Source organism: Xyrauchen texanus, chromosome 1 (genome assembly GCF_025860055.1).
Source record: "Xyrauchen texanus isolate HMW12.3.18 chromosome 1, RBS_HiC_50CHRs, whole genome shotgun sequence".
Lineage (NCBI taxonomy): Eukaryota > Metazoa > Chordata > Actinopteri > Cypriniformes > Catostomidae > Xyrauchen > Xyrauchen texanus.
The window spans coordinates 61696261-61713365 of record NC_068276.1 but is presented as its reverse complement, the minus strand read 5'-3'; positions in this window follow the sequence as shown (position 1 = coordinate 61713365).

Below are 17105 nucleotides of genomic sequence, written 5' to 3'. Positions count from 1 at the left end.
TCCATTTACATCCGTAACCTAGACGTTCAACGTCTGTCGCTCACTTCGTCGTTGTGTCGAAGAAGTGACACTAGGGGTCCAATTAAAATCACGGCATGCGCTGAGCCGTGTATGTGTACTGCTGACACGTGTCCTGCCAGCGGGCAGGTATTTTACGTGCAAAAGCAACCGGCTGTGTCAGACTGCATGTCCTCTTCCGCAACGCCCCATAAAATCATCAGAGCCTTCTGGTTCTTTACACCCAATGGGGGAACAAGGCGACGCTGCCAAGCATGGGAGCAGGCCGTGCCAGCCGCACCTTTTCTCTCTCTATGTTTCTCGCATAGAGCTAAAGCGGCTGGGACCCGCATACGCATCGGGGTTAGGCGATCTTTCCCAGTTTTCCTATTCTTTCAGGGGGGAAAGACCCTGCGGAGACCACACCTGCCCAGACTGGGGGAGGTAAAGAGTGGTGAAATACATCACATGGGCTTTTAGGTAACATGTGGAGAATGGTGCGGTGGTAGATCCTACCTCAATGAGAGGGAGGAGTTGCTACAAACACGGCGACTGGGGGTCCGTGAGGACAGCCCAAGGGAGACGCGGGTCTGCTCGCAAAGGGACTGTACCGTGGAAAATACACACAGGGGATAAGTCCATGTAGGAGCCCGTCCTGTGGAGCACCTATTCCAGTACAGGGTAGATTGAGTACCAGTATTGCATTTGGTTGGCAAATTCCTCCACTTAATTCGCGGAACAGAGGGCTCGGGTGGCACTGTAGGCTTTGGAGGTCAGTGAAGACGTCATCTTACAGGCCTTGAAGGGGAGCACAGTGCGACCCTGCCAGGTGGCAGCGTTCTCGGGACACAGGTAGATTGCAACTGCTCGGTCCACCTGGAGGACCGGCATGTAAACATGGGCCGCTCCGCCGTCGAGGGTAGTGAGAGCAGATGAGCGAGAGGCTTGGTGACAGGTGGAAAAGGTTGTCCTCCACGAACTTGTCAGCTCATGATGCACTTCCGGGAAGAAAGGAAGAAAGGAAGAAAGGGGGGGGGGGGTGGCTGTGAGCGGCACGCAGACCCGAGGAACCAATCATCCAGCCGTGAAGGCTGTGGGGGGACGGAGGGTTCTAGCCCAGCCCCACGCTGACAGCAGCCTGGGCATTCATTTCAGACATCTGGGCGTCAGCCTCAGACTGGGCGTGCTGGCTCGAAGGCGGCAGCCCAGTCGAGTCATCCGCGACAGACGCCGGACCACTCTCCGATGCAGCGGCGAGCTCATCCAGCTCGGGGGGCTCAAGAGGATAGGCAGGCTGGCTGTTGCTTCAAGCCCAGACGGAAGTCAACGAGTGTGCCGTGGGGAGGGTGGTTCTCGGGCCGTACCCGGCAAAACAGAGCACACTGCCATCCCCAGCCGCATCATCCTCAATCCCGTGGGAAGAAGAAATCATGCGGGGGGCGGCTGGAGTGGCGTTCCTTCTATTGAAGGAAAGCCGCGACTGCAACGTTGCCATGGTCATGTTCTCGCAGTGAGAACATGAACCATCCACAAATGCTGCCTCGGTGTGATCGCAGCCCAGACACACGAGACAGCGCCTGTGGCCGTCAGAGGCGGAGAGCACTCTACCGCATCCAGGAACTACACAGGGGCAGAAGGGCATCTTTATAAAGACGCATCCTGAAAAGGACGTTCAACGCCAACTGTGTATTTGCTCTTTAAGAGAAAATAACTCTAAACTGCACTGTCAAAGCGCCCAGGGGCAAAGTCTGCCGTGCAGAGAAGGGAGAAAGCCGCTGATATGCGCCATAGATCCAACAGTAATCGCTTAAGATGAGAGGAACAGTGTGTGACTCAATCAGAAAATTTCTGATTGAAACAGATGCATTTCCCCTCCTTTATACCATATGTCCGGGACCGGGACATGAAAATTCTCTCAGCCAATTTCTCATTGGCCTTTTCTCATAGATCAGAGATGCAAAAGGTGCTCAAGAGAGACCCCTAGTGTCGCTTCTTCGACACAACGTCGAAGTGAGCGACAGACGGAGAACTGTTTTTTTCTCCTGTAAATACTGTTGTCATGACGCGTACATAATGTATCTCTGATGGGATATCCCGAGAGATTGGACTGATTCGCGCCATGTTGAAGTGAGATGGTGAGCGCGCATGTTTCATTGACAGACCGCGTGTGAACGCGCACGCAGACCGCCGTCGCTCTCAAAACATCAGACATGCTCGGATATTATTATTTTTTATTTTTTGTAACATCAGGGTTCGTACCGATGCTTCAAAGTTAATTTCAAGGACTTTTAAAAACATTTTTATTTGTTTTCATATGCTCGATATGTCATTAAAACTAATACTTTATTTGTTCATTGTAAATATTTTATTTATTCAGTTAATTTATTTTGATAAAACACCACTTATTACATATCTCAATGTGCATCTTTAAGTACACATTATCACAGTAACACTTCTTGGTTCATTCATGAGTAAATTGATGTGCAATTGTAGTGTGCTCCCTTAAAACGCACTTCGCTTTTCAACAAAAGTGAATAACTGGATCTGTAAACAATAGCTCATATGACTCATGTGCTGTGTTTCATGTTTTCTAAAGTCACACAACAGATTTCTGTGAGGAACTGACACAAATTGCGAATGAGTCATTCTCAAAAAATGTTACTTTCCAACTTACAAAATATTAAAATTAAAATTTTTGCCAATAAATGCTGAGGGTGAACATTTTATAGCATGTTGACATTTTTCTTTATTCATAAAGGACAACTTGACCGTTGTTCTTTTATTATTTAATTTTGTTTCACGATCGAAGCAAGTTAACACCAATGAGGGTTCAATGGGGTAAAACAACACATAATTAAAATATTAGTTAAAATGTGAATTAATAACTTTTAACATTCTGGGAAAAATCACTAAATGCATATTTAAGCAGCCTCTGAACTTTGACCATAAAAATGATTTCCTACAACTTTTTGTACTAAAAAAAAACAAATGTCAAAACCTAAAAAATACAAATAAAAAAAAGATTTTTATCTTTGATGACACCAATGCCAAGAAATCAAGGGACAAACACTATTTTTAAATTATTAATAATATTTTTGTTTTACTTTTTGACAAACATGTTCGGCCTTGCACTAAAGTTTTTATTAAAAATAAGTACAACATAAACACATAAATAACATTAAATGTCATAAAAGTGGTGTACCAGCTGAAGGGGACAAGGATTGTTTTCAGGCAATTGACAATTTCAAATATATTTTCTAAATAATGTGCAAAACAGAGTAAAGCCATTTCTTTTTTATTATTATTATTTCCACCCCCGCTATTTGAAAGCTTTTTCATGACTAAAAAAGTAAAGGGACATATTTTGATATTGACTCAAATGTTGTCAGAAATAAACAATTTCACAAAGCTGTCTTTTCACAAGGGGTCTCTAGACGTCTCACAAAACTGAATCCTCCATTGATCTGCTTTTAAATCTCAAAACGTTTTACATCTCATCTAATGTTTTCACTCTGGAGAGTCATTTTTAATTAAAACTGATATTTGCAAGGATTCATACTTGTTACAGGTTGTAATCCTAAACAATGCAGCAATTCATCGAGTACTGCTTAGAAAAACAACATTTCAATCGCGTTCACTTTTTTACTTTCACTTTCACGTGATGCGCACAACAGAATGATCGGATCAGTCAAGCGAACAGTTGATTTAATACACAACAGAAAAGAAAACTGCTCAACACAGAGACTCTGACATGAACGATAACTAAAAGAAAACAAGATCCCAAAATAAAACGATTAAAATGAAAATGGTGCAAACTCTACAAAAGTGTTCGTGCGTTGTCGAAGTCCGTTTCCCGTCTGATTCTGTTCCCGCCCACCTCCAAACGACAAAGGAAGCGCGTTACCAAACGTTTGCGGAACATTAAATTTGATCGAGGAGAGTTGTACTAATAAGGTATTAAGAACATTTGTAAATGCACAGACTTTCCCTTTACACGTCAGAAAGAAACCCCTTGTTTTTTATTTTTGTAAAGAGAAAGTGGTTCAGATTAGAACAAGGTTTCTATATTTCCCTCTTCTACCGAAGGCTAAAGAGGTTCAGTTTAAATGATGAATGACTTGTAATGAGTTCCTCAGACATGGATTTAATATGGACTGCAGTCGGTGCAGCTTCTGTGATGCAGACATAGAGTTATTGGAACATTTATTTTACTCGTGCACATTAAACAAATAACTCTGGGATGAACTTCATGTTTGGTTAAGTTTGAAATATGTAATATCTGACTTTGACTTTAATTCTATCAAATATGGTTTTTTTTTATTCTCAATGGTGATGTTGAATTTTTGGTTAATAATATTGTGGTTTTGGCCAATGACTTTATACATAAATCTAGATTGTTACAGAATCATCCCATCCTCTTGCATTTCCAGAACGAATTGGCGATCTTCCTCAAATCCTTAAAATGTTTGCATAATAAAAAAGCCCTTAAATTGAGTCAAGTTTTGGAGACATACTTTGATGTATTGTATTAATAAAAAATATTTATTAATCATTGGTTATTAACCTCATGTTTATTATGCTTATTTTTTTTGGTTGTGCTGCTATTTAGTTTTAACGGATTGTTTTAAGTTTTACCTTTACCGTGACTTCTTTGTATTTTCATTCAAGCAAAACGTCACCTGTTTGAGAGTGGAGCTCCAATCGCCCACAGTCTGCAGCCAGACCCTTCTCAGAAAGACTGATTCCTTGTTGCCGCTCTGATCAATCCGTCAATGATGACGTTTCTGGTTTCGGACGTAGCCACATATTTTAAACGTGGTTTAACCCTTGTGCGTCCATTTTAAAAAGTTACTCAGAGGTCCTTAGAGGACAAAAATGTCCACGTCAAAAAACTGGCATAATAATATTATATATTAACATTATTTTACACTTTCTATTAGTTCATATTTTTAACCTACATCAGCTCTGATCAGAACTAATTAAAAATTCATTCATTTTCAGGATATCGCAGTCTGAGATTTGTCAATGATTAGCAACAACATTGATTTTGATTAATTATGATTTTTTGTGCAGTGTCAGATAAAAAATAAAAAACCCAGGACCTTAGAGAACACCGATATCTGTCAAAAAACTGCCATAAAAATATGATTAATATTATTTTCCACTTTAACTGATTTATTGGTGGGCCCAGTTGTGCTTAAAGCGGAGCAACTGTATCATACATTAAATGTCCCCTGGACGCATATAAAACATAATTTGCTCTTTTAATATTTTGCGGACATGCAACTGTTTAAAGGCAACCAAAGATTCACTAAATGAAACATTTGAAAGAGATGAGCAAGTTTTATAATGCAGGAGAAAAACTATCATTAGAAAATACAAATAAAACATCTTATTTTTCTTATTTTAATGCAATAAACAGGAATTCAGGCATTCATTCTTTAACGTTGTTTATTGACATGAATAAACTCTCCTGTTGTTAGTCAAGTGGTGTTTATTGTCGTTCATCCATATACAGTCAGTACAGTACACAGGTAGTACACAAGACAATGTTCCTCCAGGACCATGTGCTACATAAAAACAACATAGTACAAACACAGAACCACATGAGACTACACAGACTCAATAACATTTCTACATAAAGTGCACGTGCAAACGTGTGCAAACAGTACGGGACAGTTCAATAATATGTGAGTGAGTTTGAGAATTAATTTTGATATCTGCTTTTTAAGATGCGTTTTTGGCGATCAGATTAAAATAATAATAATAATAAAATAACCGATAGGAACATTTAAAAAGCGAATCCATAAGCATGCACAACTTCACGGATCTTCTTCATCATACCGGACATTTTCTTTCCAGAACACAGATGATGCACATAAACAACATCAAAGCAGGAATAATATCATATGTGTTCGGTGAGATTGTCATTTATTATTTCTGAAAACGTTACTATTGGCTATTTTAAGATATCAAATACAAAAAGAATATGAAACCATTTGTATCGTTAGGATACTTGAAAATGGGTTCTACCCAAAGTACTACTTAAAAAAATTGGTCTCTATTGAATATGAATAATATTTTAACTTTGGAACAGTTGAAAGGTTGTTCTGGTTTTCTATTATATATTGCAATATATATGTATATGTATATAATTTTTGTTCCTTGAACTGCCTCTAATCCCTGATCCAAACTGATATATTGAGTGAGTTAAATATAATATACTGTGCTGTATGTGCAAGTGCAATATATTAGTAAGATGATATGTTGATTTTTTTAATACTAGTAATTAATGCAAATTTTTGATTATGTATTTTTAAGAAAATGGAAACTTAGTTCTGTAAATTTGTATGAAACAATGTGAAATGCGTTATACAAATCAAATGAACTTGACTAGTACAAGTCTAATCTGAAGAGGAGAAAGAGTGACATAACTCATGTTTAATTCTGATCTGACGCGTGAACGACATGTGCAGCACTTTATATAGCTCATGAATTTATTATGTATACAGAAAAAAATAAAGCTCAAATGTCAGTCTTTTTCAATAAATTAAAACTGTTGCTTCATAGATATTTAATTATCTTCCGAAAATCTAAACGTAAATACATTGTGAACATGAATAATTTCATTTGTTAGCCCTGATGAAAAAACAACATCAATGCATTTAATGAACGGCGTTAATATGTGAAATAATGACGCGCTAGTCGGAGTGGAAGACTAAAAGTGTTAGACCCGCTCATAAGCGTGAGGATATATATATATAAAGCACTGGAAAAAAATAAGAATTAAGCAAAGTGAAGGACTGGTAAAGAGCATCTCAAGACACATGAAAGCTGTGATTGAAAATCTGTGTTATTCCACCAAATATAGATTTCTGAACCCTTCCTAAAATAATAGTATTGTGTTGTTAAAAAAATTTATATGAATGTTTTTTTTTTGGGGGGCATTACTCGAGGTCTGAAAACACAGCATATATTTTTGTTATTTTGACCAGTTGTCATTTTTCAGCAAATAAATGCTCTAAATGACAATATATTTATTTGAAATTTGGGAGAAATGTTGTCAGTACTGCAACAATTTTCATTTTACTCAAACACATATAATAAATAATAAATCAAGAGAAACTGATAATTCAGCAGCGGTCTCTTAATTTTTTTCCAGAGCTGTATATATACTGTGTGTGTGTGTGTTTGTTTGTGTTTGTGTTTGTGTGTGTGTATGTGTTTGTGTGTTTGTTTGTGTGTGTGTGTGTGTGTGTGTGTGTGTGTGTGTGTGTGTGTGTGTGTTAGTATTCTTTAATGTTACAGTGGTTGGTGTGGAGTAGTTAAATGTTCTTTGTAAGTAACATTTGGACTGATAGCTTAGAGTCTGTGGGTTTGCAGAATTTGTTATTGTCTTTTCCTGTTAATTTTGGGTTTGAGACCAGCTTTACTTGTCTCATTGTCTGTTTGGAAACATGTACAAAGTAAACTACATCCAGCTGTTTCACAAAAAGTATTTTACTGAGACTGTGTCCTGTAAGATCAGTGTATATATATATATATATATATATATATATATATATATATATATATATATATATTTACATGTAATTTAACTTATATTTGACGCCCCGGTTGTGTTTTAAAGGTAAAATTATTGCCGATAGATTTGCATAGGGCGGCAGCATTCATTATTACATGATAAAGTTTATTATTCATCTAAATGACATTATACAGTAGCCTACAATAGCATGTGTGTAGATCACAAGAGTGTGGAACATTAATATACGGGTTCCCTCTACATCATTCATGTTACAGTTTAACTGGGGCAGAGTTCTGAATAAACGTTGGCATCCTTGTACAGATAATAATAAGAGTTATCATTAGCTTGAATGGCAGAATGATGCAAAACAAAACACTTGAGGCATGAGATTCCATCTGGTTAAAAACATGATCAGCACAACACACAATGTTATCAGTTCGAGGTTTTATGCAGTGATAACAGTTCGGTGGGGTGCAGGGTGAGTTGTGCTGGGATGCTGCAGAGAATAGCATGAGCCTCCACACACACTACGTCTCCGCAGTAATGCGCTCAACAAGCCTCGTGATAACATGTGCGGATTGACCGTCTCCGATGCAGAGGCAACTGAGATTCGTCTTCTGCCACCTGCTCTTGAGCACATTGGGCATGCCAAATCTGGGAGGATTCTGGATAAAAAGGTTTAAAAGGGTGCTAAAGTCCTAAATAATGCACTTAACGAATTGGAACACGGATCTGTCCTGACGTCCTCCACAAATAAGATGATAATAGTATCAAAAGGGTATTTTGTAGTAAAATAATTGCAACCACAAAATTAAACATGGTTCCTATATTAAGAAAATATTACTGTGGTAACACCATTGTTAATATCATCAAAACATTGTTTTCTGCCAAAAAAGCATGGTTACTACAAGTAAATCTACCTTTATATTATAATTTTTTTATTTATAATAAATGTAGGTCATTTAGAGCGTCGTATACCTATTCGGGTTTCTATCTACATTTTCCTTTCCCTAGGTGGATTAGAGGGTATATGGATTAGATTTAAGGAAATTCCTTTGTTTTGATTTGTTCTTTGGTTTGGCGACACTCGGGTTTCTTTTCCTTGTGTTATATTTTTTGTTTATTTTTATTTAATTACACTGTAAATCACTACCCCTAGACCTTCAAAAAGTGTCTCAAAAATGTTTTCAAAATTAAACACACTGCAATGAAGCCCATGTAATGTTAGTATTTAATTAGGGGTGCAAATAATATCTGCCACTATTTGCACCAGGGGTAAAATGTCAAACATCAAATAGCATCTGCCTCATAAAATAGTAGCAAATGAAAGGATTGCAACTGGCAGGCTCTCTTGAAATATCTGTAATGTCAAAGTATAGTATTTTACCTTCCTGTTAACATACAGCCCATACAGTCTATAATAAAACATACATTTAAACTCACCTGGAATGTTTTGGTCGAGCAGGACGGGGGCAGAATTTATTAACCTCACAGAAGACCTTCACCAATCTTCAGTAATCTAAATATAACACAAAACATAATTACTTCCTCAGAATACTTTACTTTTTTTAAAACAATATATTGTATCATTGTATTTCAATTTATATTAATGGTATTTTTAATGATCTATCTATATCTGTATGATGAATATTATACTCAATCAAATATTGCAATATTACAAATTTGGTATTAATAGTAAATATGAATATTCCTACACACCAGCAGTCTGTGAAGAGTGTCATTCAGCTCTGAATGGAAATACTGCTCTACTTATTGCTGAAGTAAATCCCTCCCAACCAAGTGTTTACTGTATCTAATATTGAAATTACACTCATGAGCAAGCATCACTGGGGTGACCACGGAAATGTTGCACTTGGTCTGAATATTAAATGTTACTCTTATAATAGTATTTAAATCATTTTGGAGAAAACTACTGCAATACCCAATGATAGGAGCTAGGTTTAAAATGTTGACCATTTACTTTTCTTTATTTTACGTTTACTTTATTTAAGCATTTACTTTGCTTATTTGCTCATTGTTTCATTTGCTTTGGGGCACAAAGGAAGATTCACAATGTGTGAGTTACAGCTGAAAAAAAAAAGTAAAATAGAAAAGCATTACCAATACTAGCGGGAGACGAGCAGCTGTACATCATCGCAGCATTAGCTAAGTAACTCCAAGCCAATCACATGTAAGCCGTTGCTTTATAAGTCTGCTCACAATCTATCACATTGCTGTTTCAGTGTACTAACATGGCAACCTCCTCCACCCCACCACCACCAGTTGAGTCCCGTCCTGCACTATCTCCGGCAGGATATGACGGTTCAGAGTACAACTACAACCTTAACGCCAAATAGAGACATTACATTTCTGTTTTATAGTCATCAAATAAATGTCATCTTAAATTTCGCTCAAGTCTGCGAGTCTTCCTGATAGAAATATTATTCGTGCCATGTGTATACTGTATTTCAAATCTGTAATGATCACTTTGTGTGAGAAACAGATCCAGTGATTCAGCAACAATCAGCGCTCCCTTCTCAATAATAGTCAGATCCTGATCCGTGGCTCATTTCTTCTTTAGCTCCCGTTAGGGGTTGCCACAGTGGACCATCCATGATCTGCTTTTTAAAACTTGGCAAAGGTTTTATGCCAGATGCCCTTCCTGACCCAACCCCAGTGGCTGAGGGACTCTCACTCATACCTACGGGGACATTTAGAGTCTCAAATTGACTTAACCAGCAAGTTTTTGGACTTGTGGAGGAAACACCTGGAAGAAACTCGGGAGAACATGCAAAGTCCACACAGAAAGGTCCAGTTGAGCTAAAACCCAAACCCGGGTCCTTCTTGCTGTGAGGTGACGGGAATGATAACGAGGTTGTGAGGGATAGACGTACAGTCTCTTTAATGGGCTGTACTGCAGTTTAAAGGTTAACACTTCACAATAAGGTTCCATTAATTAACATTAGTTAATGTATTAGGTATCATACATTAACTAATGAACAATATACATTTTCAGCATTAATTAATCTTGGTCAATGTTAGATGATAAAAATACAATTGTTCGTTGTTAGTTCATGTTAGTTCATAGTGCATTAACTAATGTTAACAAATACATCTTTTGATTTTAAAAATGTACATGCTGAAATTTACATTGAGATTAATAAATTCTGTGAAAGTATTTTTCATTGTTAGTTAATGTTTTACTAATGTTGCAAACCAATGTTAACAAATGTAACCTTATTGTAAAGTGTTACCATTTAAGGTGTTTTTGGATCATTCTACTAACGAAACATTGAAAAATATCTTATATAGAAATATAATTAAATAAAAAGTCAAGACAACATAAGTTGTGGAAATTTAGATGTGATTTAGGTGTTTTTGATAGCTTTATGAAGTGCATGTTATTAAAGAGACAGTAAGAATATGCCTCATAGCCTTGTTTTCATTCCCCTCAAAAATGAATGATGGTGCTCCAGTGACTTTTGCCACATCAGTGGGCAACTAACATAGTTATTTATATTGTCATATCAATATTTTAGATCTCCTTAACCTACCCCACCAATAAACCTAACCTCCTATCAACAAGATTAAACATGTAACATGCAGGTAAATATGGTAGTCACAATAATGTTATGCAGAATTTATTTAGAATAGTTTTTGACCTACCCCTGCACCTATCAAATAATTTAACAACAATATAGCCAACCAACAATATACAGTAAATTACATAACAAGCTATATGCATAAGTACAGTCACAATAATTTATTAAAAAAAGAAAAAATCCCCCATATATTTTCCAGAGCTGTGTTTATATATTTATATATATATATACACACTGCCGTGCATGGTGTTAATGCACATGATTTTCTTTTTCTGTTTGTTTTGGTTTGGGTTTGATTGTTGCACTAATGTGGAATGTGGTGTTTATAATTTTATTTTTGACACACAATCTATTTTTCTAATATGTCAAAATGTAAAATGTAAGTATGAGTGGATTGTCTCTTTCCACATGGAATGTGAATGGGTTGGGGCACCCCATAAAAAGAAGTTCCCCTTCTGTCACTCACTCGACGTTGTGTTGATGTAATGACACTAGGGTTCGCTCTTGAGAGCCCTCAGGTCTTTGAGAATAGGCCAATGAGAATTTGCGAGTAGAATTTGCATGCTACTTCCCACAACATATGGGTATAAAAGTGAGCTGGAATGCGGGATTCATTCAGATTTTTTTCTTCGGAGCCGAGCGGTTGTGTATCAGTGAGCTGAATCCACTGCTCTTCCATTCACCTCTAAAAGAAGCGTTTGCTGTTGGATACACAATGCATTCCAGGGGCTTTCTCGACCTCTGTACGCCAGTGCAGACTACGCCCCTGGTTCATGTTCTCATTTTGGCAACATTCCGGTCACGGCTTTCCTTCTTTTGAGGGAACCCCATTGGTCCTTCTACCTATGGGGGAGTGGATGCCCCAGTTGATGCTGAAGGTGATTCTTGGGCTTCAATGGTACGGTTCCGCTGGGTAATCCCCCACGGACCGCTCATTACCCAGCACGCTCTTTTGCTCCCGTTCAGTTCTGGGATGAGAAAGGCAGCTCGCCTCAGTGCCAGCCCAATATCTCGCCAGCCGGATGATGTCAGACCCGAGAACTTGACTGGGCTGGCACCTTTCAGGCCTTTTATAGATAAAATTGGTGTGCGTGATGACATCATGCCTAAAAAAACCACTTTGTCGCATAAGTTTTGGTATATCACAACAAAAATCTGCCCTTAAGCCATTTCCATACAGAAATGTGTTTATCACTAATTCGCCTACCAGATGTCCCTAATATTTTTCCTCTTAAGTTTTTGTAAAATGGGGATAGAATTGTGACAATTCATTGAAATTAGCCAGTTTACTGTTATTTTAATTTCACAAATAAAAGCAATCAGAAGAGGAGGAATTGCAATCAAAAAGGAACAGTTTCCTTCTGATAGGACTGTAATATTGGTCATGATATTGCACCTATCGCAGGTTGTCATCGGTTCTGACCTGAAAGCGAATCGTCATGGCCCTGTTCAAGCTGGCAACCTGCCCAAAGTAGTGTGGGAAACTTTTGGTCTTAGTATAAGGAACATCCATCGATGTGTTTATGCGATGTGCACAGCTATTAAAGAAAAAAATTATGCAGTGTTATTTGTGGGTTTACATAGGGCTATATGATACATTCCTGATATTCAAGAGGCTATTTTGAACAATCATCTAATCTAAAGCATCGGCATCACAACTGTATTATGTCCCGCATTTTTCTCCAGCAACTTTTAGTGAGCAACTGAACTTGAATATCATCAAAAATGCTCAGCAAACGTGATGTGAGGTAAAGATGGTTAGTTTTAAAATGTTCAAAGCTAATTTTCTGAAAGTGAAGACAGCATTGGACAAATAGCTTATAGTCTTCATTCTGAGAATGTCATTCAGCCATCTACAGAACAGGATAAGGCTAATTTAAGTTTGTGTAAAGAAAAGGGATATATATAAATACAGGTCTAAAAATATATATTTTCTCGTTTGGTAATAATTTTTTTTTAATTCAGTGCTTTTTTAGTTTGGTAATATATTTAATTTAATACAACAAATTTTGCCTGCATTTTTTCAAAAGTAAACTAAACAATAATTTAATAGAATTGGGCTGTAAGTGTTCAAGAAAAACACACTGATGTTCCCTTTCTGTCGCTCTCTCCAGGTTGTGTCAGAGAAGCGACACTAGGGGTCTCTCTTGAGCGCGAAATATGCCTCTGACTTAAAAAGGCCAATGAGAAGGCCAATGATAAAAAGGCCAGTGAGAAGTTGGCAGACAGTATTTGCATACCCCGCCCCCGGACATACGGGTATTTAGGCGGGCGAATACGGGTGTTCATTCAAAAAATTTCTTCGGAGCCGATGGTCGTGTATGCAGTCTGCTGCGAGTTACACACACCAGTTTCCATGTATTCCTCTGATTCTGATTCTTATTGGATTCGACGGCGCCAACAGCGGCATTCTCCTTCCTTGCACGGCTGTGCATTGTTGCCCCTGGACACTTTGACAGTGCAGACAACTCGGAAGAGTTATTCTATAAAGAGTGATTTTATTTAAAAGAGTAATTTCCTCTAAAAGAGCAAAATAAAGCGGCGTTGAACGTCCTTTTCAGGACGCATCTTTTTAAAGACGTTTTTTCCGCCCCTGTGTAGTTTCTGGATGTGGTTGATTTCTCCCCACCTCGACGGTCATAAAAACTGCCTGGCGTACCTGGGTTGCGAACACACGCAGGCAGCGTTTTTATGAATGGTCTATGTTCTCAGTGCGAGAGTATAGCCATGACAGCATTGCGGTCGGGGCTTTCTTTTGTAGTGAGAAAGCGACCTTCCTACGGGATTGGGGCAGGCGCCGCGGGCTATGAAGATGATCTGGGGATAATGACGGGCTCCGTTTCGCCGGGTAAAATCCCCTCGAAACCCCCCGCCTCCCCGGCACGCTTGCTAGTTTCCGTCCGAGCTCGCCAATGGGTTATGTTTTCAGTGTGAGAAAATAGCTGCGGCAGCTTTCTTTTGTGATGAGAGAAAGCCGCTTCAGCCGCCCCCCGTGCCTCGCCTCCTTCCTACGGGATTGGGGAGATGAAGATTATCTGGGGAGAATGACGGGCCGTTCTCACCGGGTAAAACCCCTCGAAGCCACCCGCCTCCCCTGCATGCTTGCTCGCTCCCCTCCCGAGCTCGGAATGAGTGCGGTCCGCTTAACGGCCGGCCGACCGGTCCCTTGAGCTCCCGGACATTGGATGACGACATCACCACAGCATCGGAGAGCGTCACAGCGGCGTTGGATGCGGATAACTCGCCTGGGCCACCACCTGCGGGTCTGCTCGCCCAGTCTGAGCCTAACGCACAGAGGTCCGCTATGCTTCGCCGGGTTTGATTGGTTCCGCGGGCATGTGCGCCGCCCCGGTTCCTTCCCGGATGTGCATGACGAGCTAAGCAAGCCAAGCTTCCTCACTCCTCCGCTTACCGCCTGCACGCCATGGCCCCATCCTGCAAGTCCTCCGGGCCAAGGCACTTCAAAATTTGCACTTGGGTAGTCCTTGGGTAAGCACGCTTTCTCAAACGCTCCATTCGGTGACACCACCTGACGACTCCACCCAGCAGTCCTCAGTGGTGAAGAAACAGACGGAGGCTATTTCACACATCCTGCCCTGCAGCAAACCTGCCGCCAGGGGCCATGCCCTGTCTGCTCGCCGAGGGCATCCTCCTGCGGCTTTCAAGAAAGAAAGGAAGTGGTGCTCCGCCTCAACAAACAAAGGTGGGCCCAGCTCTCAGCCACTGCTTCAAGCTACCCATAGAAGGTGGACGCACCTTCATCTCACGGACCTCCTCAAGGACCCGGAAGGCTCCCAGGCGCTCCTGAGATAACTGACCCAGAGACCGAGATGTTAGCTCCGGAGCTGGTAAGACCACTCCTTCCCCCGGTGGGGGGCCGGGAGGAGAATCTTTTGTTTAATTAATTTCATTGGCTGCACCCCTTAACAGGGGCTACGGTACTCAAATTCTCAATAATAGAGCTATGTCCTTTTTGTCTCTAGGTCACCTGGCCCGCAAATGCCATTCTCACAACACTCTACTGCCAGGCTTCAACAGTCCAGAGTTCTGACAAGGCCAGAGGACGCCGACATCGGACCTCATCCTCAGTCACGAACCCGCCCCCTGCCGGGCGCGCGTAGCAAGGTAAGTGCTTTGAGTTTGTTCTCAGCACCTCAGCCTCGGGCAGGTAGTGTGGTGCCTCCCGACACCACACTACCTGCTTTGCCCCGCTGCGAAGCCCCGCCGGATACGTCCAAAATACTCGTCCCCTTGGTGCCCCCAGCACGGAGTTTGGAGGCGTGGCTTTCACTGCCCAACCCGTCACGCTGGCTGCACCGGACCATTCGACTCAGTTACGCAATTCAGTTTGCCAGGCCCCCGCCCCCCTTCGCAGGCTTCCGTTTTTCCGCAGTACACGGCAAACATGCCAATTCCCTGTGCAAAGACGCGATAGGGACTGTCCCCCCAACCGAAATGAAGAAGTGTTTCTACAGCCCTTACTTCATTGTACCCAAGAAAGGCGGCGGCTTAAGACCGATCTTGGACCTGCGAGTTTTCAACCGGGCTCTGAAATGCGTACTGAGGGATGCGTACTTTCACGTCTCGATTTTGCCGTGACGCCGACCCTTCCTACGGTTCACGTTCGATGGCCAGGCATATCAGTACAAAGTCCTCCACTTCGGCCTGTCTCTGTCCCCTTGCGTCTTCACAGAAGTCGCAGAGGCAGCCCTTGCCCCGCTCCGAGAAGCCGGCATCCACATACACAGAGACCAGGTGCTCAGGCACCTCAGCCATTTGCGGCTTCAGGTCAACTGAGAAAAGAGCAAGCTCTCCCCAGTTCAGAGCATCTCTTTTGTCGGCATGTAGTTAGACTCAGTCTCAATGTCAGCACGTCTCACCAACGAGCGTGCACAGTCGGTGCTGAAATGCCTCATTTCCTTCAAGCCAGGCACTATGGTCCCTTTAAAAATTTCCAAAGTCTCCTGGGGCATATGGCATCCTCCGTGGCGGTCGCGCCGCTGGGGTTGATGCATATGAGACCACTTCAGCACTGGCTTCAGACTCGAGTCCCGAGACGAACATGGCGCCGCGCCACGCACCGTGTGATGATCACCACCGCCTGCCGCCAGACACTCAAACCCTGGACAGACCTCTGCTTTCTACGGGCAGGAGTACCCTTGCAGCAGGTGTCCCGACGCATCCTGGTCACGACCGATGCCTCCAGATTGGGTTGGGGTGCCATGTGCAATGAGCACACAGCCGCGGGCAGTTGGAAAAGGGCCCCGCTGCGCTGGCACATCAGCTGCCTAGAGTTGCTGACTCTTTTCTTTGTCCTGAGGAAGTTCCTCCAGTTAGTTCGGGACTAAAATGTCCTGATCAGGTCAGACAGCACCACAGTGGTGGCGTATGTAAATCGCCAAGGCGGAGTACGCTCCCACCACATGTCACGACTCGCCCGTCGTCTCCTCCTTTGGAGCCAGCAGTGACTCAGGCTGTCCCCTTCCACCCTCAAAGAGTATGTTGCCACCAGCCCGGCTCACCACGATACTGTACATGGTAAGTCTCTGGGTAAGCACAACTTAATCATCAGATGGAGGTTAAATCCATCCCGGCCAAGCCTATTTCCATCCTGGGATCTCTCAGTGGTCCTCACAGACATCTGTAGAGCAGCAGGGTGGGCAACACCTAATACCTACGCGAGATTTTACAATCTCCGGGTTGAGTCGGTATCATCTCGTGTTTTCTCAGGTCCGAGCCCGTAGAACTCGGTAACAAGTTGACGAACTGGCCAGGTGAATCGCTTTCGCCTAGCGCCCTTTCCCTCAGCCGAGGTAAAATTTTGCACCTTGTTTCCCAGAACATCCCACCTCTCGGATCCCTGGTTGATTCCTCCCCAGCCCTCTGGGTCCGCAGTTCAGTGGAGGAACTCGCCGACCCAGTCCACTACAGGTTAGTGTTGTTAAAATTACCGACTTCGGTAGCAAGTCGGTACTGAAATG